General features: G+C 42.5%; 1 pseudogene; it reads right to left on the reverse strand.

Annotated features, from left to right (window-relative positions):
* Positions 1-256: 256 nt before the first annotated feature.
* LOC137602416 (uncharacterized) overlaps positions 257-22530 on the reverse strand; it is an 86604-nt pseudogene continuing 64330 nt past the window's right edge.

The raw sequence follows: 22530 nt of genomic DNA on the forward strand, positions 1-22530 counted from the left end.
GGTCTGGACAGGATGAAGTAGTCTGTAAACTATTTCAGTTCATTTGGAAGCAGGTTGAACTTTGATTGTAAACAGCCCTTCTTAACTGCATCCTGATGGATGATCTCATTCTGCATGTTCACAAGTACTGCACGTGAAAGATACATCTTGTGGATGCCCTGGGACACATCATCAGTGATGTTATAACCTAGGATCATCGGGGGTTTCGGGTCTTTCAACATCAGACCCCTCAGCCCAGACGACCCGACCGGGGTGATCAATCCCCAGCCTGTGTCCCAGCAGCATTTGCCCACCGATCTGCTCTCTTAATCCAAAACCATCTTGTGGCTTTCTCTGCGGCTTCAGTTGCGGATCTGATAGCCTTCCATTTAGCCTCTCCGACCAGTCCTAGCCGCGAGAACACTCTGCAGAGTGAACGCCCTGCGAAACCCCTGCAGCCCACCTCGATGGGCTCGCATATTGTTTTCCAGCCCTGCCTCCTGCACTCTTCCATCAGCTCCTGGTACGTGGCACGCTTCCTCTCATTGGCCTCATCCATACGCTCCTCCCAAGGCACTGTGAGCTCCAGAATGATCAGCTGCTTGGTGGAATATGAGACAATGATCATATCTGGTCGAAGCCTAGTAGATGCAATCCTGGGAGGGAACTTAAGTTGCTGGCAGAGGTGAGGAGGCCGGACTTTGCCCATGGTGGTATGTTGGGCTTCTCTCCGGCTCTGTGGAATGTGATGGTCTTAGGTTTATGGTGGCCTTTGCTGGTGTTGATGGCAGTGGCGATGCTGTCAGCAAGTGCCCTAAGCACCTGGTCGTGGCGCCAGCGATAGCGCCCGTCTCCAAGGGCTTTTGGGCAGCTGCTGAGTAGGTGTTCCAGGGACCACCGTCCTGAACAGTGGGGACAGGTTGGTGTCTCCATTTTACCCCAGACGTGGAGGTTTGCTGGACTTGGAAGGACATCATAAACAGCCTGGACTAAGAAGCTGGTGCGATGGAAGTCTGCTTTCCAGATGTTGGACCAGGTGATTTTACGTTGCAGAACATTCTCCCATTTAGTCCATGCTCCTTGCTGTCCCATTTCCACCATCCTGCTAACTCGTTCTTCCTCCACGCCTGCCCGCACTTCCTCCTGGATCAGGTGTTGGCGCTCCTTGCCCTGGGCATTGTCAACTCTGGTCAATGGAAAGAAGCCAATGCCTGCACGCCCTGCTGCTACAGACCACACCAGTGCCTTCTACCTCAGCCATGACTCAGCCACATCTAGGGCCTTGTCTGTGTTCCACTTCCTGCCTGTCTGCACCTGGATGCCAGCTGATCCCACCTTTGGATCTCTGGATTCTCTGTATTGCAGTGCTTCCTGTGTTCTGGACACCATGAACTCTTCAGTGAGACCACTGAATGGGAGCTACAGGATGTTGCTGGTGCCACACAGAGCAGCGCTGCTCAGGCTGCGTGGTAGACCAAGCCATCTTCGCAGGTAGCAGCTGATCTTTCTCTCCATGCCCTCGACTGTTGTTATCGGTACTGAGTACACTAGTAGAGGCCACAGGATCCGGGGCAAGATAGAATGCTGGTAAATCCAGGCCTTGAACCTCCCTGGAAGGCCAGTCTTGTCAGTCCGGCTAAGCCAGTCCTCAAGTTATTTGCTGGTTCTCTGGATGGAGGCAGAGCCTTTGAGACTATCGTCAAAGTACTTCCCGAGGCTCTTAACTGGCTTTTCCGTGATGGATTGGATGGTGGCTCCAGCCAGTGAAAAACGGAACCTGTCCACTACTTTCCCTCTCTTGAGCACTAGAGACCTTGATTTTGCTGGCGTAAAACTCATCCTTGCCCAGGTGATGAGCTTCTCTAGGCCTTGGAGAATCCACCTGCTACCTGGTACGGATGTAGTGGGGTCTATTGTACTCCTGATGTTGTCAAGGGGGCCCTGCACTCTACCTCAGCTGACTTGACTATCATGTTCATGGCGAGGGTGAAAAGGATGACTGAGATGGTGCAGCCAGTTATAATGCCTTTCTCAAGCCAATCTAATGTACCTGATCCAGCGGTGACTCTTAGCTTGAAGTTACTATAGTAATCCAGAATAAGGTCTGAGACTTTGCTGGGAACACAATGTTGTTGGAGAGCAAGCTCAACGAGCTTGTGCAGGATTGAGCCATAAACGTGACCAAGCGCACAAATACTGCACAGGATAAGTTTATATACATCTGAAGACCGTTTGAGTAATGAAATATGCACCCAGTGATCTCTTCTCTGTTGTACTGAAATGCATTTATAACTTATGAGAGTTAAATTATTCTTCCACTCCAGTCCAACATGTCATCCATCGACGCTGAAATCATTTTAGAGCATCGCCAGTATGTATTCAGACTCACTAGGCTTCATGAACACCATCCTGCTAATCGTTTGGTGAACTGAAAGTAGACAGAGATGTAACCTTTCAGAGTTCATCTGTAGCAACATGAAGCTGATGCCTTCTGACACCACAGTTTAAGTCTTAATCACTGGCTCTAATGAGGCTGTTCGTTCGACATCAGGCCGTATCAGATTTATGTTGGCAGGTTAGATACTGAGATCATTAAGCAGAACAGCAGCTTCAGGAGGAAATGATTCCAGGTGAAAATTTGAATGAGAAACAAAAAAAGTTAAATTATGTAATGCCAATGTCCTCTACTGTGGCCATTTTCTCTGTTGTTGTTTGAATTCATTCACAACCATCCAACGAATCCCTCCATTGTTGAGTGCATGGATTTAAATGGCTTTTTGTGTCAGATGATCACCATCTTCAGACGTAACTGACAGTCTGTCACATGGATTGCTGCGCGGATCTTTACACAACAGTATAGATGTGAAACTGTCTTCTGGTTTCTACATGGAGTCGATTGACCACAGAAAACAGGAGATATGATTGTTTACATTTGAAATAAGACAAGAGGTTCAAACGGCTTCTTTTATTGGTCTAATCAGATGCAGGTGCTCTTCTGTCCATACAGTCACCATTGTACAAGCTGGGATACTACTCTCACATACATTTAGTTATTTAGTTTTGTTTTATGTGGAATAAAATATAATTTCTCCATTTTCGAATTTGACTGTGTGTCTATTTTGGCCCATTATGTCAATATAATAAGTTGTGCTGAAGATAAACATACCAAGCATGGGTATGTTAAATCATTTTTAATGTGGTATATAGAAATATATATCAAAGGTACCAAATAACAGCCAAAATAGGTAAGAGGTCTAAGAGCTAATATTAGCATGTTCATATGTTACTAACAATATTTAAACCAAACCATGACAATTTCATATCTATGTTGAACATAATAGCACAAGATTAAAGCAGACAAAGACGAAATATTATACTCTACCTACGTAAATAGCCTAAAAATAAAACATTAGAAAGGAGGCTGCAGACGGCTACATGAAGGTAGATGTGGTTTATGTTTATATATATGTATATATATATATATATATATATATATATATATATATATATATATATATATATATATATATATATATATATATATATATATATATATATATATTCTGATTATGTTGTATCAGTTTGAATGGAAGCTTATGCTGTTGAGGGAAAAGCTGATTCAACACTGACATTATTTTGTTCATCAGTGTCACAGTAAAATGTGTAGAAGGATGAAGCTATTGTTAGGATCAATATTAACGCCATGCACTTCACGTTCATTGACTATTAATGATATGAGATTACACAGACCCCATTGTCCACAGTTGGTTTGCTGTAATTACTTTGGTCTGTTGCTCTGCAGTCAGTGGCATTGTCCAGTTCTTGAGTTCTGTGATGAGCAGCACTGTGGTCTCCTCTGGTGACCTGCTAGTTTAACAAACACCTAACAGCACCCATGTTGATAGGAACTTTCATTTTTTCCAAAAATGTGTCAAAGTCAGCATTTTAATTCTGTTGTTCCTTCCAGCTTCATTCCTGTCAGGACAAGAAATGTTCATAAAACAGATTTATTTTGCCGACTGTCTTCACTCTTAGGTGGTGGTGCATTGCTCTAAAATCCAAATTGTTTCCATATATTTACTTTATTCATCCCGTTTACGGATGAATAAAGTAAATGGCTGTTTAATTTATTTTTTTTATTATTGTTTTTCTATCACTCTATTGAGTCAAGGTCAGTTATCACATGCTAATAATAATAAGCATACTAATAATACTTAGAAGAAAAACCAAGATGTGAGCAGTCATCTAAAACTAACACTTTCAGAAATGTACAGTTTGACATCATAAAAGTGCTGCTAAGGTGCTGAGACATTAAAATGATAAGATTTAAAAAAGATGGATCCGTGTTCATTCAACCAGAAAAATTGCAAAATCAAGTTGATCTTCAACTCAAGAGCAAAACATATTGTGACGTGAGCTAACTTTTTAAAAATTTTAAAAATCCTTTTTTTCTTTCATTTATTAAAAACTGAATTCTACTCTGTCGACATTTGACATTTGAGCAAGCATCTGAAGCTGCCTCTTCACTTGCTTGGTTCTCAAGTTTTCTCTTTCAGGTAACATAGTTGACTTTCAAAAGAAATGCATTTTAAAAAAAAAGCCACTTCTTTTGTTCTGCTTCTTTATATCCTGCGTCATGAAGGACAATTTTCCACACTAAAACTTTCCCAAAACAAAAAAAACAGGAAAAAAAACTCTCAAAAACGCCACTAAAAGAATTATGAAAACTGCAAGTTTCTTAACCTCAATGAAACAGCAGTGGCTCGAGAGGTAGAGCAGGTCATCCAATGACCGTAGGATTGGCCATTCCAGTCCCACCCCACCAGTCATCTGTCATTGTGTCCTTGGGCAAGACACTTTACCGTCTTTGCCTCCAGTGAGGGGCACACTGGTGTGTGAACGTATTTAAATGGATCTGTATGAATGTGCCAGTAGTGGTCAGAGAGGCCATTGGTGCCTATCGTTCTGCCCCAGGGCAGCTGTGGCTACACATGTAGTCTACCATCACCAAGTATGAATGATGAGTGAATGAATAATGGATCCATTGTGAAGCTTTGAGTTCTTGAAAAGAGCATTATAGAAATGTAATTTAAAAACACACATGAAGGACTGTCTCATGGGGGAGACAGAAGGGACTCTGGTTTGACACAGCAGGGTTCAAAACAGATGAAAGCATTGGAGGTGATGGCACCATGTTGACTCCTCCATTGGAGGTCAGCTGTTCTTTCATTACGGGGGGGTCCCATCCATTTCCCTTCAGTTTGCTGGTTCCTGGCAGTGGGGGCTCTGTCACACAGTCCTTTCATTTATATCACTTTAACTCAGTTTTTATATGAGGTTTTCTTGTTGTCTGTGTGCAGGCTGGGTTTTTTACAGGCTATAAGGAGAGGTCCACCTCTCTGTCACCTGATGTCAAAGACCTGTTGGGGAGTCCATGCAGGGCAAGCGGTGCCAATGTAGTGAGACTACATGGTTGTTTAATACAAAAAAAATGTACCTACAAGACATGGCCATTTCCGTTTTTGAAGCTTTTCCTCTATTTTATGTGGCTTTCCCTTCTGTTGCTCATCTTGGTATTTAGTTGGATCGGGAGTTGGTGGTTAGGATTAAATATAACAATTCAAACTTTAATTTAACTGAGTGGCAGCCAAGATGGATAAGCAGGTAATGACAACCGACTGTGGCCAAGGCATGGTCATTTCAATTTCTGAAGCTCTCCCTCTATTCTACATGGCTTCCTTTCTTTTGTTCATTGTGGTTGGCCCAGTAGTGTTTAGTTGGGAGCTGGTGGAAAATATTCATGTGCACAAAAGAAAGAATATTCAAAGACCACAGAAACACAATTTGTTATTCTGTTTCTCTGTGAATATAATTTCTTAACACAAACTGAGGCAGCAGTAACTAAAAACAGAGTAACAAACAAACAAAACTGGGGAGCGAGCTCAGCCCTTTGGGCAGTAAAACGATCAGCCATCCCACAATCAATAAAATAACTGCACTGGTGGTCAAGTGGTAAAGACAGCTTTTTAAGGGCCACAGAGTGACCATGAAGCAGGATTAAAACACAAAATCAAACAAGCTAAAAGGAAAAAAAAAAGACAAGTACGAATAATGCATACAAAAACAACAGCAGTGAAAGGTTCCACAAGAAAAGCAGCAAAGTCTACCAAGAAAGCAGTGGGGGGGCACCGCCTGAGAGAACAGCAGCCACCAGTAGGGGGCAGTGGCCAGTGATCGGGCCCCGATTGATTGCCCAGACCCTGAGAACAGATGAGAACAGACAGTCTAAAAACTCCTCCAGACTCATTCTCAGTACAATTAAAATCCCCACCCAAGAATACAAACTCCTCCAAGCCACAGCAGTTCAGTCTGGTTTGGACTTTTTCTAGAAAGTTCTTCTTCTCTGCAGTGTTTGTAGGAGCATAAAGATCCATAGAAAATGGGATGTGTTGCTGAAATTGTGTTTTGGCTTAAATACACCTCCCCTTTACGACCTGCTTGACCTTCTCAGGTGATGTATTAAAAGCTTTGGAGAACCACTAGCTGTGGTGTGATGACTCAGTTCCACCTCTTTACTCTCATCACTGTGTGTTTCCTGTAAACGCGCACAGTGATGAGATCATCAATATTTTTCCTCCTTGCTGTGTCAAATACCAGTGCCCATCTCTTTTCTTCACTGGTTCTATTTACTTTTAACATCCCCACTGTGAAAGCTGTCAGAGGCACAATCCCATCGTCTCTGCTGTCTGTGGCTTCAGCTCGTTCTCCAGACAACCAGGTTTACAGCCGAGAACAACACTGAAGACATTTTTTGCACTTGCTGCACAACTTTACAGGAGCAGGAGAACAAGAAGTAATCTGGATAACATGCATATGAGGTAAGAACAGTATAAGAAGAGAAATAAGAAAATGGAAGTGGCAATACTAGTTTTTACTTTCATGAAGACAGAGGGAAACAGCAATGCAGCTAAATGTTCTAACTGGCTCCGACTGAAGGGACAGGAGATCTGTGAGGAACTCTTTACCTTTGGACACTCCATCATTGAACAGATGATGTTGTCCCAGAAAACCACACCTCCCAAAAAATACAGAGAACCCATTCAAAAATGAATTAACCAGTGCATAAACATGAATAACTACATCTGTCCAATTTTAATGAACATGTTTTCAGACATAGGATATAATATACACACCCTGTTGGGGGCTGACACACCATTATCGTCATCAAACTCACACTGACTGTAAGAGTGTTTCTTTGGTTTGCTTTGATAAGGTGGTCCAGTTTATTCTGGTATGTCAAAGAAAGGCCTGGTTGATGGTGTTAGCACCAAATGACAGAAACATAAATAGTGGTTTCTGGAACAGAAACAAACATGTTTTAAAAGCAGCTCCATCTCTTTTAGCCACCGGATGTAACAAAAAGGAGAACCATTCCAGGGTACTTGGCCCAACACATCAGCCTGTAACTGAGGTAACAGAAGCAGAAGAGCTTCTCTTTTCATGAAGTTCAGGTGATCGGTTCTCATTATGGTGTTGACAATGAGGAGCCTTGCATATGTTGACTCTACCACAGTGTTCCAAAAAGATTTATATCTTAGGATTTTCTTGTGTGCAACAACAAGATGTCAATGCAGCTGTATTGAGGAGGTGCAGCTCCATGACAGCGCTGACAGTCTAGCACAACAAATCTGTACCTCCCGCCATGCAGTACAAATGCTCATGTTAAATCCAGAGGCTGTTGGTTATGGCTTCCATTCCCTTCTACTCTACAAGTAGAACACAGAATCTCTACATCAGCAGCTGCAATATTCACTGCCACAAGCAGAGGTCCAATCCAATCCACTTTATTTATATAGCACAAGTACCCTAGAATGGTTCTTCTATTTGTACGACCACGAGTTTTCCGAGTCTAGTCTGTCTTTTTTTCTTTTGACCCTTGCCTGCTCTGACCACGATTTTCGCCATTTGATGCCTTGTGTCCAACCTTTGGACTGATTTCTGGGTACGATTTTGCCTGCCTCCTGTGTACCATCCTGATTCGGATTCTCTGGCTTTGACCCCTGCCTTTCTTTTCACTACAAGCTTTGGATATCCCTCAGTAGTACAATCCCTGTGTTCTTCCAGTTTGGGACAGGCTGATTAAAGGCTTCTGATTTTGTGAGACTTTGACTCTCTCCTTTGGAGACCGTAACAGGGAAACATAAATCTAGATAACCTGTTGATAATGCAAACAAAATACACAAAACCTATTGCTTAAATTGACAGATTAACAAACTGATACATTTTCCTGGTGGTCTGTACAGACACAAAGCTATCTTTAAGATGGAGCCTGATAGTCTCCAGTAAACTGCAGGAACAGAAGTAGGCCAAGCTCCACCGCCTGTCCTGGCAGACATTAGACAGCGATGAATAAATCAAGACTAAGATCTGTCTCTGCTACTCAGCCATACGTCCTGCATTGTGCCCTTTTACAGAGCACAGGATTCAAAATACAACATGATGAGAGCCACATCAAACTTTTACAGACTTGCAAGTGATCTGCTTTTGCACGTGGACACTGTTTTGTTGGACAGACTAAAATTGCATGGATCCTAGTGAACTATGGATACATACCGTCACACACGGTCATGTCTTATGGTGAACAGTCTGCATGCAGACAGAGTCCATCTTACCATTCTCCCATCCTAAATCCCCCCCCCCTTGTCTATCAGGAATTTCCCAAGAAATTGCTTCATGCTGCCAGGTAACCCACTGTGTTACAGTGACACCAGTCAAAAATCAAATTTACTAAAATAATTCATCTGCTTTTGTCATTGGTGAAATAATTGCCCAACATGTTAACCGTGTGGATAAAATGTAACACCAAAGGTAAGGGTTTATACCACATACCGAAGAAAGGAATCAGCCAAATTCAAAATTTTGTGTCATTAATTGCTTTCAATGTATAATTGGATTTATTGTAATGTAATGGCTGTAACACGAGTTTCATGTTATTACTTAAAAAACCTTGAACTATATTTTAACATCTAAAATGATTCAGTGTCATTTTTCTGAACTAATTTTGGTGTATTGAAGATGCAGCTGACCTCAATAATCTTTGTACGTTCTTTGCAGCACAATCCAATCCTGCTGCTCATGGCGTGTTTTATAGTCTGCTAATGACGATTAGGATAACTCATCACTTGGCAGAAACACGGTGGCAGAAACACGCTGTTATCCTCTAGGGAAGTATTACTTCTAAAGGTTAGGACATACTGGATAAGTGCGTGTAGAGGGCCTGCATCAACTGAAACAGCCCCACAGAACCAGGAAGTGGAGTCAACTTCTGGTCACATGTTCTGTCTTAGAATATGTGAAGGATTAAATTGAAAATTGCTTCCATGTTTTGTCTTTAGACCATCTGTTAGTCAAGATTTGAGAAAAAAAGTGTAGCTTTGCATGTGAATGCAGCACTAATCTGGGGATATTGTTGTTGGATGGGTTTGTACATCCTCCATACCTCCCCCCAGACAGCTCCCCCCAGTGAAACTGCCAATTCCAAACTCATGATTAAGGAGTATTCTTCTCTTACTGTCCATTGAGAATGAAAGATGAATAACCTGTCACACTCAGTGCACTTTACTGAAGAGCCCATGCTGCTTCTGCTTTGTTGGAAAGTCAAAATACAATTCAGTATATGCTTTACAGAACATAATAATATTAAAAGATGTCCCAAAATTTCTCCAACTGTGAAGGTTCTATCAAAGATAATTTGATACTTTAGGGGGGGGGGGTAACAATTCACTTTAAACATCTGGATCAGACCGTTAACTGTGTATCCGTACGCAATCATTTAATAACACAAGCACATTTAGCTGCTGAACACATTTGTCATGAATCCTTGACATGATCACTGCTCTCCTATGAACACTATGAACTCCAGCATATCTGTTTTATCTGTGACATATACCATTTCCATGTCAGAGGTCACCCAGTCCATGAAACCACACTGATCTATTTTATCTTTGTTGCTTGTTGTGAGATGTGATAAGAACCCCCCCCCCCTCATTTAATAAACTTGGAGAGAAGATTTCCTGATTCTCACTCCTGGTGTAGTAATCCATCTCAAACCCTAGACGGTGGTATATCTGCCACCACACGAGTTCCCGCATTTCTGATCTGTTCAAAACTTTTCTGTCTGCTCTGACACTCTTTTTACCTCCAGGACATTCCTAACAAACTCCTCCTTCAAGATAACTCCTCCTCCATTTCTCTTCCCATCTACACCATGATAGAACAACTTGAACCCTGCTCCTAAACTTCTAGCCTTGCTACCTTTCCACCTGGTCTCCTGGACACACAGTATGTCTACCTTCCTCCTCTGCATCATGTCAACCAACTCTATATCTTTTCCTGTCATAGTTCCAACATTCAACGTCCCTACTCTCAGTCCTATACTCTTGGTGTTCCTCTTCTCTCTCTTCCTATGAACACACTTTCCTCCTCTCCGTCATCGATAAAATATTCTATTAAACATTCTATTAAGTAACCTACAGTAAACACAAAGTGATTGATAATTACACATTTAAAATATTTCTAGTTTTTTCCCCCCACAGTTCTTTCACACTGAATTAGAGCCTTGGCAAACTCCCAGATTACAGAGCTGATTTAAACGCAGTATTTTAAAAGGCCCTTTTTTGGACTTCATGCAAAAATGAACAACAGCTTTTGTGGCTGCAACGATGACTAAAAGCATCAACTGAATAAGAATCAGTGTGAATTTCATGTTGTTTTAGACAAGCTGGGTAAGGTGGAAAAGGACAGGCTCCATATGCACTAACACAAAGTAGCTCACATGAAGGCACATGGCCCGTCTCCATCACACAGCGCTGCACATAAAAGGATTAGTTGCTTGCATGGGAAGATGAATCAAATTAGATGAGAAAGCAGTGGAGCACAGGGACGGCCTGTGGCCCCCCCACCAGCGGCTCTGCCTCATCCCCACATATCTAATATATCACAAATATATCAACCACCTTTGCCACACATTTGACTTCATCTGCATGTTTCAAATGTTTTGACTTTGACTTTTTGGGTAACCAGTGGTCCTGTCTACTCGGCGTCATTGACGTCACACAGCATGCTGTTCCTGTTCACACATGGTGTCTGCTTTACGTGTAGTTAGCAGTGCTTGCTAGGAATGTGTGTAGTCTTTCTGTGTTGACCTTCAGCTTCCTGTCTTCAACCAGCTCACGGCGGGGGCTGCAGCTTCACGGCACCTCTGACTGACGTCCTGGTCTAACTGGGTGGGGGGGCTTACTGTGGGTCTCTGTAGTTGGTGCCAACAATACCAAAGAAAATAATCCGTCTAAAGACTGTCAGTGTCAATCAGCCTCTGGGTCATTAGAATCCTACATTTCTTGTTAATATGTTGGTCTGTCATGAGGTGAAATACAGAATTATAAAATTAAAAATACAAATTAGATTAGCATTATAAAAGCTAATTCAACGCCCATGGTGCTTTTTGGTTGCTGTTTGCTTGAACTGGATACTTTGGGTATTTCAAAAAAAGACAGACAGAAAAGAGAAATGTGGATTTATTTCTTTTTGCACTTTTTTGGTTTCCACCATGAAGAAAATAAAACAAACAATTCATCTGATTGTTTAGCAGGAAAAAAAACCAAAAACTAACCAGCTGAGCTGCAAACATTTTCTACTGTTTGCTGTTGCAGTGCAGCTCTCAGAATAAATACGTGTAAATCCAGCATGTGACCTTCACAGCAGCACACAGTAATCAGATATCTAACAGCTGGTGAACATAGTAGAGCGTTTGGCAGCTGAAGACACAAACATTCAGTCGACAGTAAGTGGAGAAAACAGAGTTTAAGGGACAAATAGCAGAGTTTTGCTTTCATTTTTTTGGCTTAAATAACGAATCCATGCAGCAAAAGTCTTAATTCATCCTTCTTTCAGTCAAATCAGATTGTTTTCCTTGCTCATATACATTCATCTGTTCTCTGCCGCTGCTTTCTGGTACTATTGTTTGCTCTGAGGCTTTAACACTCATCTGAGCATCTTTGAGCAGGATAGTAAGTCATGGTCTCTACACACATGGGTTTTCACTTGACCTCCATGATTAAAGGGTCATCTTCAGGCTCTTTAGGACAATGCTGTCAGGATGTATCACATCTGCTGATCAAAACACTATTAACCAATTTAAATATTATCTTGTCATCTGTCCAAACCAAGGGTGCTCAGTTACAAAAAGTTACAAAAAGTCTTGTCCCCTGGACAGAAACACGTGGACGTTTGAAAAGCAGTAACTATGGTTAGGAAGAGTTTCCGTGAAAACACTGCAGACCACCATTCCCTGTCTCATTGAATTATCAGTGTTGGTCAAGAAGAAATGATACATCACCAAAAATGACCTCCAGAAAACACAACCTGTTACCACATCCGTGTTGGTAACAGGTTGTTTTTTTAACTCTTTGGCTGCCAGCACTTTATAGCAATTGATCTCTTCTGGGCAGACTTTTCCGACGCTTTGGACAGTGGGGTTGAATGTAGCTGTAGTATTTTGCAGCACTGTATAATAAAAAGGGACACCCTGTATTTTGAAGGCTTTTTTTGTGGGGCAAGTCAATCAATCAATCAATCAATCAATCAATCAATCAACTTTTATTTGTAAAGCGCTTAATCGTATCAACAGACATTTCAGTGTGCTTTAAAGACAGAAATGTGTATGCTGTTACTTTGTGGAGCAGAAAGCAGCTGCTTGGGTTCCTGTTCTGGTCCAGGTGTGCCGTCTTGTTCACCAGGTGTATTAACGTGACTTGTCATTGTTCATTTAACAATACACAACACAGAATCAAAGCCACTACCTATGGAGCTGGAATTGGCCGTTTTATATTGGTTTTAATCCTAGGACCAAAGCAGGACTCATTAGAGAGAGAAAACAAACAAAAGACAGCTCATGTATCTGTATAATCTGTCACTCTACCTTCCTCTACCTACAGCGTCCCGTCCTTTCTAACTACAGTTTGTATTTGACTGTTGGACATTTGACCACTTCCGACTACTCAACACCACCAAGTGCTTAGTAAAAGAGCAATTTCCTCTTGGCCAATAGAAAGTCTGCTGAGCTGTAGAGGTCAGTCAGCGACACCACAGTCACACTCTACCTCACTCACAGGGAAATTGGACTGCCTATTCTCATCTAATTTGACCCCATCACTGTAGCTATCACCCACCAGGCAAACGCAACAAGTCACCATGACATTGACCATCTATTACGCTTCACTTTCCTCAGTTGCACATTTGTGTTCTATAAGGGGTGACTGCCTTGGTTTAGCTAGCTTTGTGCTGGTACAACCACAGCAGACACACTCCCCTCGAGACCCGTGCTCTAAGCTCCGTACCTCCTCCATGACCATCACATGCTCGCTGCTTCCCTTTCTGCTGCAGCGACATCTACCCACAACCTGTATGAATCCATCCTCTGTAAAAATGGTTCATCACCGCCCATCTCTTTTCGCCCATTCAGCTTTCTGACACATGATGTAGGTCTGGTCAACACTATAGGGGAAGACCCCAGCAGGAAAGAGGTCAAGTTTAAAGCATCACTTTGACTGTCAACCCCCATCAAGTCACCTTCGCCACGATGCTCTACAGAGAATGAAAGACACAACCAAGATGAAACACATCTCCCGTTGGGTGATGAATAAAGACACAAGGTCTTGAGTATGTGTATTATTGGAGGAGGAGATTAGGAAAGGTCTCACACAAAAGCTAGAATATAATAGACATGATTTTTTTGAGCTCGATGAATACATTATTGTAAAATTTTGCATGATTAACATTGGGGCAATGTTTAATGCAGTTACCAGTATTTGGTAGGATTTAGCATGCTATCCGTTGGTAAACTGCATCACACGCTCACATGTTGTACTTAATGGTAAGAATGTAAAATAATGACTTACATCCAAAACATTCGACAGGAAACAAGACACAACTGAGTTAACGTTATTGAGTTGAAGACGCTCCCATTGCAGCCACACTACTCAGATTCTATTGTCCTGTCTGTTAAACTTTTACTTCACAGCGTGAAGTAAACTTTTACAGACACTGAAAAAGCAGTAGTGGTAGGCAGTAGTTCTCTGGTGTCTGCATGCAATGCAAGTTTTATGAGTGGATGATGTTTTCCTTGTTTTTCTATAGAAACCTGCCAGTTTTGACATCTGCTGCATTGAGGCTGTTCATTCATCCCTCACTGCATAACACAACTGCTCAATTTCTGTAGATGAATGCCATGTTAAACAGAAGCAGTGAGGAGCGAACGTAAGGATGTTACACAACATCTATTGTACATTATTGTACATGTCAACCTGAAGCTGAAGCAGAAAAAGAAACTGTTCAAGGAATTTCAAGGACTAGCAGACACCAAGTCAGTTCTATTGCAAGTTTTTTTTGTTTTTTTTGTTTTTTTTGTTTTTTTTGTGTTTAGGCCATGGATCATTTTCTATTACAATTTGGCTTCATGGCATATTTGATTGACTCATTAATTTATTTTATTCCCAGTGTTGATTGAGTGTGGTGTGGCTTATTGTATTTCTCACTCACTCAACGTCATCGAGAGACCCTCGTGTTGAAGTACGTCAGTCCTCCTTCTGGGTCCTTGTGGGTCTTCAGGTACCCCCATCGTGGTGTAGTGAGAGTGCCCTACCTCGGTGATAACTGAAAAAAAGACTCAGGAGCAGCAGAAGAGTGGTGGACAGCCAAAACGGGGATTCTCAGTACATCATAACACCACATCTGTCTGGAAAACAGCCTCCAACTTGATATGCCACAACTCTTTTATAGCTCGCAGGTCCATGTTCGTGTGTATGTGTGTGTCTTTGTGTGTGTAGAAGTGTGTAGAAGTGTGTGCATGTGTGGGTGTGGGTGTCTTTTCTTTGAGAAAACAGGAAACATGGGTTTTCTAATAAAACACCCAAACCTTCGTCAACAACCTAATGTCACCATGACCCTTTGCTGTTTTTTCCGGTTTTACAGAATCAGGTTCCACAATCCTGGACCCATTTTCCCCGCTAAGGGACAATTGACAAGAGCCAGGTATATAACTGTATTTCAGTTTATCACCACAAAAAAAGCATAAAACCAGTTGAAATACTGTGGATCTCTCCTCAGACTAGGAAGCAGATGTGAGACTGCCCCAGAGCCCCCTGGTGAGACAAAGACGGACACAGCAGAGCTAACACCAACACAAAGCAGGCAACACAGGAAACACCACAAGCTAAAAAACATATCTTAAAATCTGGTAATAGCAATATAATATAACCCCCTGTTATTGTTAAAATGTTGTGTCTCCCCAGTGCAATCTCCCTACAAGGGGCAAACATCGGAGGGGTCCGGCCTTGTACCCATTCAGAAGACAACAGTGAGGAGAACCACCAGCGCTGACAGCACCACTAATCAAAAAGAAATTAACAAAACAACTATGAATGGAGGCAGAGGCAAAATTCAGAAGGGCAAATAAATATAACAGTGCAGAAAGCAATGGAAAAATATCAAATCATTACTGGAAATAGTGGCTGTCCTGGACTAGCATGCTAGTCTCATTTAAACAGTATAGCACGGTCGACTCTACACTCAATTAGGAGGCATAGGCCTACTTTTTGTTATGGTCAGCTGTCCCACAGCACATTTTCACATTTTACCTGTTTGCTCTTAGTGTGTAACTTTCTCACTTCAGTTCAAAATAATAATCCATATACTGTATAGATTTTTAACTGTGACATAGTACCCACAAACACACACATACACTCACACTCTCTCTCCCTTGTGATCAAAAACATTGATTCGAATCTCAATTTTGAGGCTGTTCTGTAGTTTAAAATAAACAATAAATACAGTAATGTCTGATCAATCCATATCAATTTCAGACTAAAAATAATGTGGAGATTTAAGCCCCACCTGTTTCTGGTCAAACCACACCCACTTCCGGTTTAAGCCCCACCCATTCCGAGTACAGATACAGATAATTTAGATGGTTGAACAGGTACAGATACAGATAGTGGTGTACTCACTCATTATGTTACTGAGACACTGGGGTCTCTATTGAATGTAACGAGGGTTTAAATTAGAGAGATTTGATAAATCAATCACCTTTTATTTGTAAAGCGCTTCATCACAGCAACAGACATTTGAAGAGCTTTTGCAGGCAGAGAAACACAACAGAACCATGAAGTCCACCGTGTGACGGCTGAGTTGTCCACAGTGTAGACGCTTGTGTTCTCAGGATTGTTTTCGATCGCTACAACAAAGACTGATGGATGGAGAACGCCTCGAGCCTCGAGCACACACTGACATTTAACAGAGGTACCCCTCAGCGTGACAAAGACAAGCTTGTATTCATTCATGTCTTTGGCATGTCGTGTGTGTGTGTGTGTGTGTGTGTGTGTGTGTGTGTGTGTGTGTGTGTGTGTGTGTGTGTGTGTGTGTGTGTCTGTGTGCAGTATCCTGCACTGGGGGGGCAAATGTAGAAGGTGGAAGGACCGTGACAGCATGAAGCTGTTCTTCTCAGCTGCTAGCTCTGACGCAGAGTTCCCAACAGTTTTATCAGCTCTGTGCTTCTGCAACAGAGTTCATTTTACCTCAAAAAAGTAGTGCATCCACGGGATGCACGACAAAAAAATTTGTGCATCCCTACAAAACCTTTATGCATCCCAAAATTAATAACAATACACAGTCGAAGCAGTATGAAAGGACTGTGTTTTGCCAATAGTACAATTTAAAAACTAAACAAACCGTTAATGGCGGCACGGTGGCGCCAGAAAAACTGTTAATTTTAAGGATTTTATTAATAACAACGTCATAAAGTGCTTGGCTACTTGGTCACCTGGTTTGTTTCCAACTTTTGCATCTTGTTAGGAGGCATAATGATTACAGGGGCAGCACGGTGGTGCAGTGGGTAACGCTGTCGCCGCAGAGCAAGGTGGTTCTGGGTTCGAGTCCCTTCTGTACGGAGTTTGCATATTCTCCCCGTGTCTGTGTGGGTTCTGTCTGGGTTCTCCAGCTTCCTCCCACCTCCAGAACCATGACCTTCAGGTTCATTCGCCATTCCAAATTTCCCTAAACCAGCAGTGACCCGTGACAGCGGGATGGATGGATGATGATAACTTAAGACTAACACCACTCTCTCACCGCATCGTGTTAAACGAGACGTCGTGTTCCGTTTGGTCGATTTTAATAAAACTGAATCACACAGGTGAATTTCATGATGAGAAACTCCTGCGAGATCAAAGCATAATGCCGATTATTGGGTTTGAAATTTAAGAGGAGAAATTGATAAATTGTTAATATTTTTGCTGAACGGAAGTACATTTTTTCAATATTATATCGAGGAAAATACTTTAATTGTAAGTATTTAAAGCCTGGGTCCCAAGGATGCACGTTGTCTCATGATCGTGCTTCCCTGTCAAAAAAAATGTGTGTGAAGGACGTAAGGACGCACGCTAACGAGAACACTGCTGCAGTGATTGAATGCTACTGCAAGTGGTGTTCAGTGAGTTTGACCAACAATGACAACTTTGTGGTTTGTCTTCACTACATGAATATTGTATGTCACAGGATTTCTTCCCCGAAGACCCAAGGCCATGCTGGAGATACCCCCCCCCCCAGCATTGTTTATGCTGCCACCAAATTAAAAATAAAATAAGAGGAAATGCTTAGTTTCATGTTATTACAAAATCCATCCTCTTACTTAAAAGATCCATTTTAATTGCAAATTTTGTCATTCTATGTTGTTTTAGATTTTGTTTCAAATGTCAAATCACACTTCCTCTCTTTATCCCTACCGATTTTTTTTTTTTTTTTGAGTGCCCCAAACTTTTTGAACTTACCCTCAGTTTTGAGTGGAAGTGGATGAAAGTCATTCCTTTAAGAAATGTGATGCTACTCATCTTGTCATCAGTAGAATCGGTCAGGGCCAGCAAGGCCTTCTCTGCTGGTCTAACATAACCAGATATCATGATAATATTTATGATAAAAGTTAATTATATTTTGATGCATTTTCCTTAAATAAATATATTCAAATTTATGTATAAACATATAATTATACATTTGGATATAATCTAACATGGGCCAACACTGGGTCAGAGTTCTATTTTTAGATTAGAGGGGTTTTATCCAATCAGAATTCAGCTAGCTTGTGTTGCCAGGTTGAATGAAATCTGCCCAGGACCTTCAGAATCTAGAATGCAGGTCTCCCTGCACTGAGAGTGAACGGGAACATATAGTTAATAGACAGGTGCAATAGCCAATCAGATCACGAGTTGGCGACACTAAGGCCTTCTAGCTGGCCTCACAGTCACCTGACATGTACGTGTCCTGTGATTGGACACTCACTGTGAGAAGGTGGGGCTATGCAGACACACATTTGAAGAGAAGCTCTAGTGAGACGAGGGTCCGATCCCTGAAGGAGCTAACCTGTTCTAGCTAACCTATTCTAGCTAACCTGTTCTAGCTAACCTGAACTAGCTAACCTGTTCTAGCTAACTTGAGCTAGCTAACCAGAAACAGCTAACCTGTTCTAGCTAACCTGTTCTAGCTAACCAGAAATAGTTAACCTGTTCTAGCTAACCAGAAATAGTTAACCTGTTCTAGCTAACCTGTTCTAGCTAACCAGAAATAGTTAACCTGTTCTAGCTAACCTCTTCTAGTTAACCTATGTTCTTGTAATTTAATTTTGTTTATATCAAAATCAGTCAGTCAGTCGGTCATCTTCAGATCACCACCGCTGTACCGGGTCACGGGGAGCCGGAGGCTATCTCGGCAGGATAGGGCATGAGGCGGGGGACACTCCGGGCACGACGCCAGTGCACCGCGGAGCCACACAAAGACACACAACCATGCACACACACACTCACTCACTCCTACGGGCAATTTGGACCGGCCAATCAACCTGAAGAGCATGTTTTTGGAGGTCGGAGGAAGCCGGAGAACCCGGAGAGAACCCCCCCAGACACGGGGAGAGCATGAGAACTCCGCACAGAGGGGGACTCGAACCCGGGTCCGCCGTGTTGTGAGGCGGCAGCGCTAACCACTGCGCCGCCATGCCGCCCTATATCAAATGAATTATAATGAATTAAAATGACAAATATACTAAAAATGAAAAAAAAAAAAACTCTTGCTCTTCTGCGATGTGTGTAAATGATGTGGTGCTGTTGTGCAGCTGTGTGATTTTAGTGGAGATACACAAAGAGACTCGTGTCCCTGCTGGAAAATAGCCTGTTTTATACCTGATAGAGGTGATACAACATCTAGTAGTGTGTTAGTGTGTGTCTGTGTCTGTTTCTCTAGCTGTGGTGTCATAAATGGTGGTCATTTCAGTGGGTTCTGTTCTGTGACGTAGTTGTGTGTCGTCTATAAAGGTGTGGCCGCGGGTTCTCCTGTGCCAGTGACAATAAAAGCAGTGGGGCTGACGCCAGTTTTTGTCCCATTTGGGAGAACTTATAAACGTCCTGCACGCTACATTGGTGGCAGCGGTGGGAGCCACTCACAGTATTATGGGATGTATTTATGCAAATTTGACTAAGGATAGCATCACTGAAGGCCTAGGTATAAAATGCACGGCCCACCACTGTTGTTAGGTCAGACTTTCCTTGAAAGCACTTACTATAGTACTACACAAGGCTGTTGCTGTTGCCATTATCAACGAATGATAATTATTACTGCAGGAAACAATAGAATGAAAACAACACATATTCCATTTAAATAGTAAAGGTTTATTGGCCAAAACTACTTCATTTGTGGTTAAATAAACACCTAAATAGCAACTTTTCAGAAGTTTGCATGTTTATTTGAACACACACACATATATATATATATATATATATATATATATATATATATATGTATAACATTTGTGTACTTCTTTTATCAGAACAGTTGCCATTTTGCATCTACATTGCCTCTGTTCACAAAGGTTTCTGGGGACCTCCAGTGCTAGCTTCTACCCCTTTCACATCTTCATCTGAAAACATGGAGTTTGGATGGCTGTTTGGAGTGCTGGAATACTGCTACTTCCCCATTCCCTCAAGAAGTTGGATACACTACCCTACACAGGAGCTTACCTAATGGAAGGATAGGGGTTTGGCCAAGGGGGGAACCAAAATTGGAAAAAATATCACTCTATCTTGCCCTTCTATGACAAATACAATGACCGTAGATCCAGACTATACACTCTCGTGAGGATTGTGACTATGGTAACTTGGTTATTTAGAATAGATTACATGGGTTTATGCAGAATAATGCATGTTTGCTGGTGTTGATGGCAAAATGCCAATTCTTTCAGACTTTTCTGTTATTGAACCTTAATGGAAGAAGAGCAAAATAAATGGGTTTCAGAGGTTGTTACCTAATGGAAAACCAAAACCAGGTGGTTCTTTTTTTTTTTTTTTGCCAACAACTCACATTTAGTTAATTCCATAAAGACAGTTATTGTGCCCGTTGATATGAGGAAAGAAATAAAAAATGTAGAAGATTAATGAAAAGATAGATAGATAGATAGATAGATAGATAGATAGATAGATAGATAGATAGATAGATAGATAGATAGATAGATAGATAGATAGATAGATAGATAGATAGATAGATAGATACTTTATTAATCCCGGAGGAAATTGCATATATCCACTGCTCAGGCATTACTTAACAAATAATACTGGATAAACACCAGGAGAAAAGGAAACACTGACATCACAGGACATACCACAAGACATACATTACACTAACAGACAGGCACATGCAGCACTAACAGGACTTATATACTAAACTATAACTAAAAATATAAACAGTATAAAATTTAAAAATATTACAGTATTAAAATATAAACAGTATAAAATAAAATCTAAACAGTATAAAATTGAATTAAAATATAAAAACAGTATAAAAAATAAATAAATAAATTATATATATATATATATATATATATATACAACAGTATAAAATTAAATTTAAATTAAATTAAATCCATTTTCAACCCCGTGCTGACCTCGCCACCTCCCCCCCGCTCCTCCTGAGAGAGTCATTGTACCCCCTGATGGCACGGGGCACGAAGGAGGACCTCAGCCTCTCTGTGGAGGCGCTGTGTGACAGCAGTCTGCCGCTGAAGGTGCTTCTCTGCTGGGAGAAGGTGGTGTGTAGGGGGTGCCTGGTGTTGTTCATGATGGCCTTAATTTTAGACATGGTCCTGCTCTCCAGAAGCATATCCACAGAGTCCATGCTCAGCCCGACCACTGAGCCCGCTCTGCGGATGAGTCTGTTCAGACGGTCCATATCTCTTTTCCTGGCCCCCCCACCCCAACACACAATGGCGTATGACAGCACACTGGAGACTACGGACTGATAGAACATGAAAAGGAGCTTAGGACAGATGTTGAAGGAGGCCAGCCTCCTTAGGAAGTACATCCTGCTCTGCCCCTTCTTGTACACACAGTTGGAGTTGAGTGACCAGTCCAGTCTGCTGTCTAGCTGCAGTCCCAGGTACTTATAGTTTTCTACCACCTCCACCTCACTGCCATTGATGATCACCGGCTGTGGAGAGGGAGGTGCCCGCCGGAAATCCAGAACCATCTCCTTTGTCTTGGAGACGTTGAGCTGGAGCTGGTTCTGTTGGCACCACTCCACGAAGTCAGCCACCAATGCCCTGTACCCCCCCTCATCACCCTCCCGGATACATGCCACTATCGCGGTGTCATCGGAGTACTTCTGTATGTGGCATGTATCCGAGTTGTGCTTGAAGTCTGATGTGTAGAGGGTGAAGAGAATGGGGGATAGAACGGTCCCCTGTGGCGCCCCCGTGCTGCTGGTCACCATAGAAGACAAGCAGTCCCCCATACGGACGTACTGGGGTCTGTCCGTTAGGTAGTCCGTAATCCAGCTCACGAGGTAGGGGTCCACAGCCATGGAGGTCAGTTTATCCTGCAGGAGCCGGGGCTGGATGGTGTTGAAGGCACTCGAAAAGTCGAAGAAGAGCACTCTGACGGCACAGCCCCCGGCGTCCAGGTAGGAGAGTGTGCGGTGGAGGAGGTACATGACAGCATCGTCAACCCCAACCTTGGCCTGATAGGCAAACTGGAGAGGGTCCATAGCACCCTGCACCTGTGGATGCATGAGCTCCAGGACCAGTCGCTCTAGGGTCTTCATTACGTGGGAGGTAAGAGCGACCGGTCGGTGGTCGTTGAGCTCAGTAGGGCGTCCTTTCTTGGGTACAGGGACAATGCAGGAGGTCTTCCACAGTGACGGGACCCTCCCCAGCCGCAGACTGAGGTTGAACAATTGTTGCAGGGGGTCCCCTAGTTCCGAAGCACAGGCTCGGAGGAGTCTTGGGGAGACCTTATCTGGTCCAGCCACCTTGTAGGGACGGAGCCTCCTCAGCGTTGTCGTCACCAGGTCTGCAGTGATGATGGTCTCGGTCGTGGTGGGAGCAGGAGGTTGTGGCGAGGATGGAAGTCCAGTGGTTGAGGTGGGGCCGTTGAGCTTCGCAGTTCTTGGAGTGGGCTCGGGAGAAGT

The sequence above is a fragment of the Antennarius striatus genome, chromosome 10 (genome assembly GCF_040054535.1).
Source record: "Antennarius striatus isolate MH-2024 chromosome 10, ASM4005453v1, whole genome shotgun sequence".
Taxonomy (NCBI): domain Eukaryota; kingdom Metazoa; phylum Chordata; class Actinopteri; order Lophiiformes; family Antennariidae; genus Antennarius; species Antennarius striatus.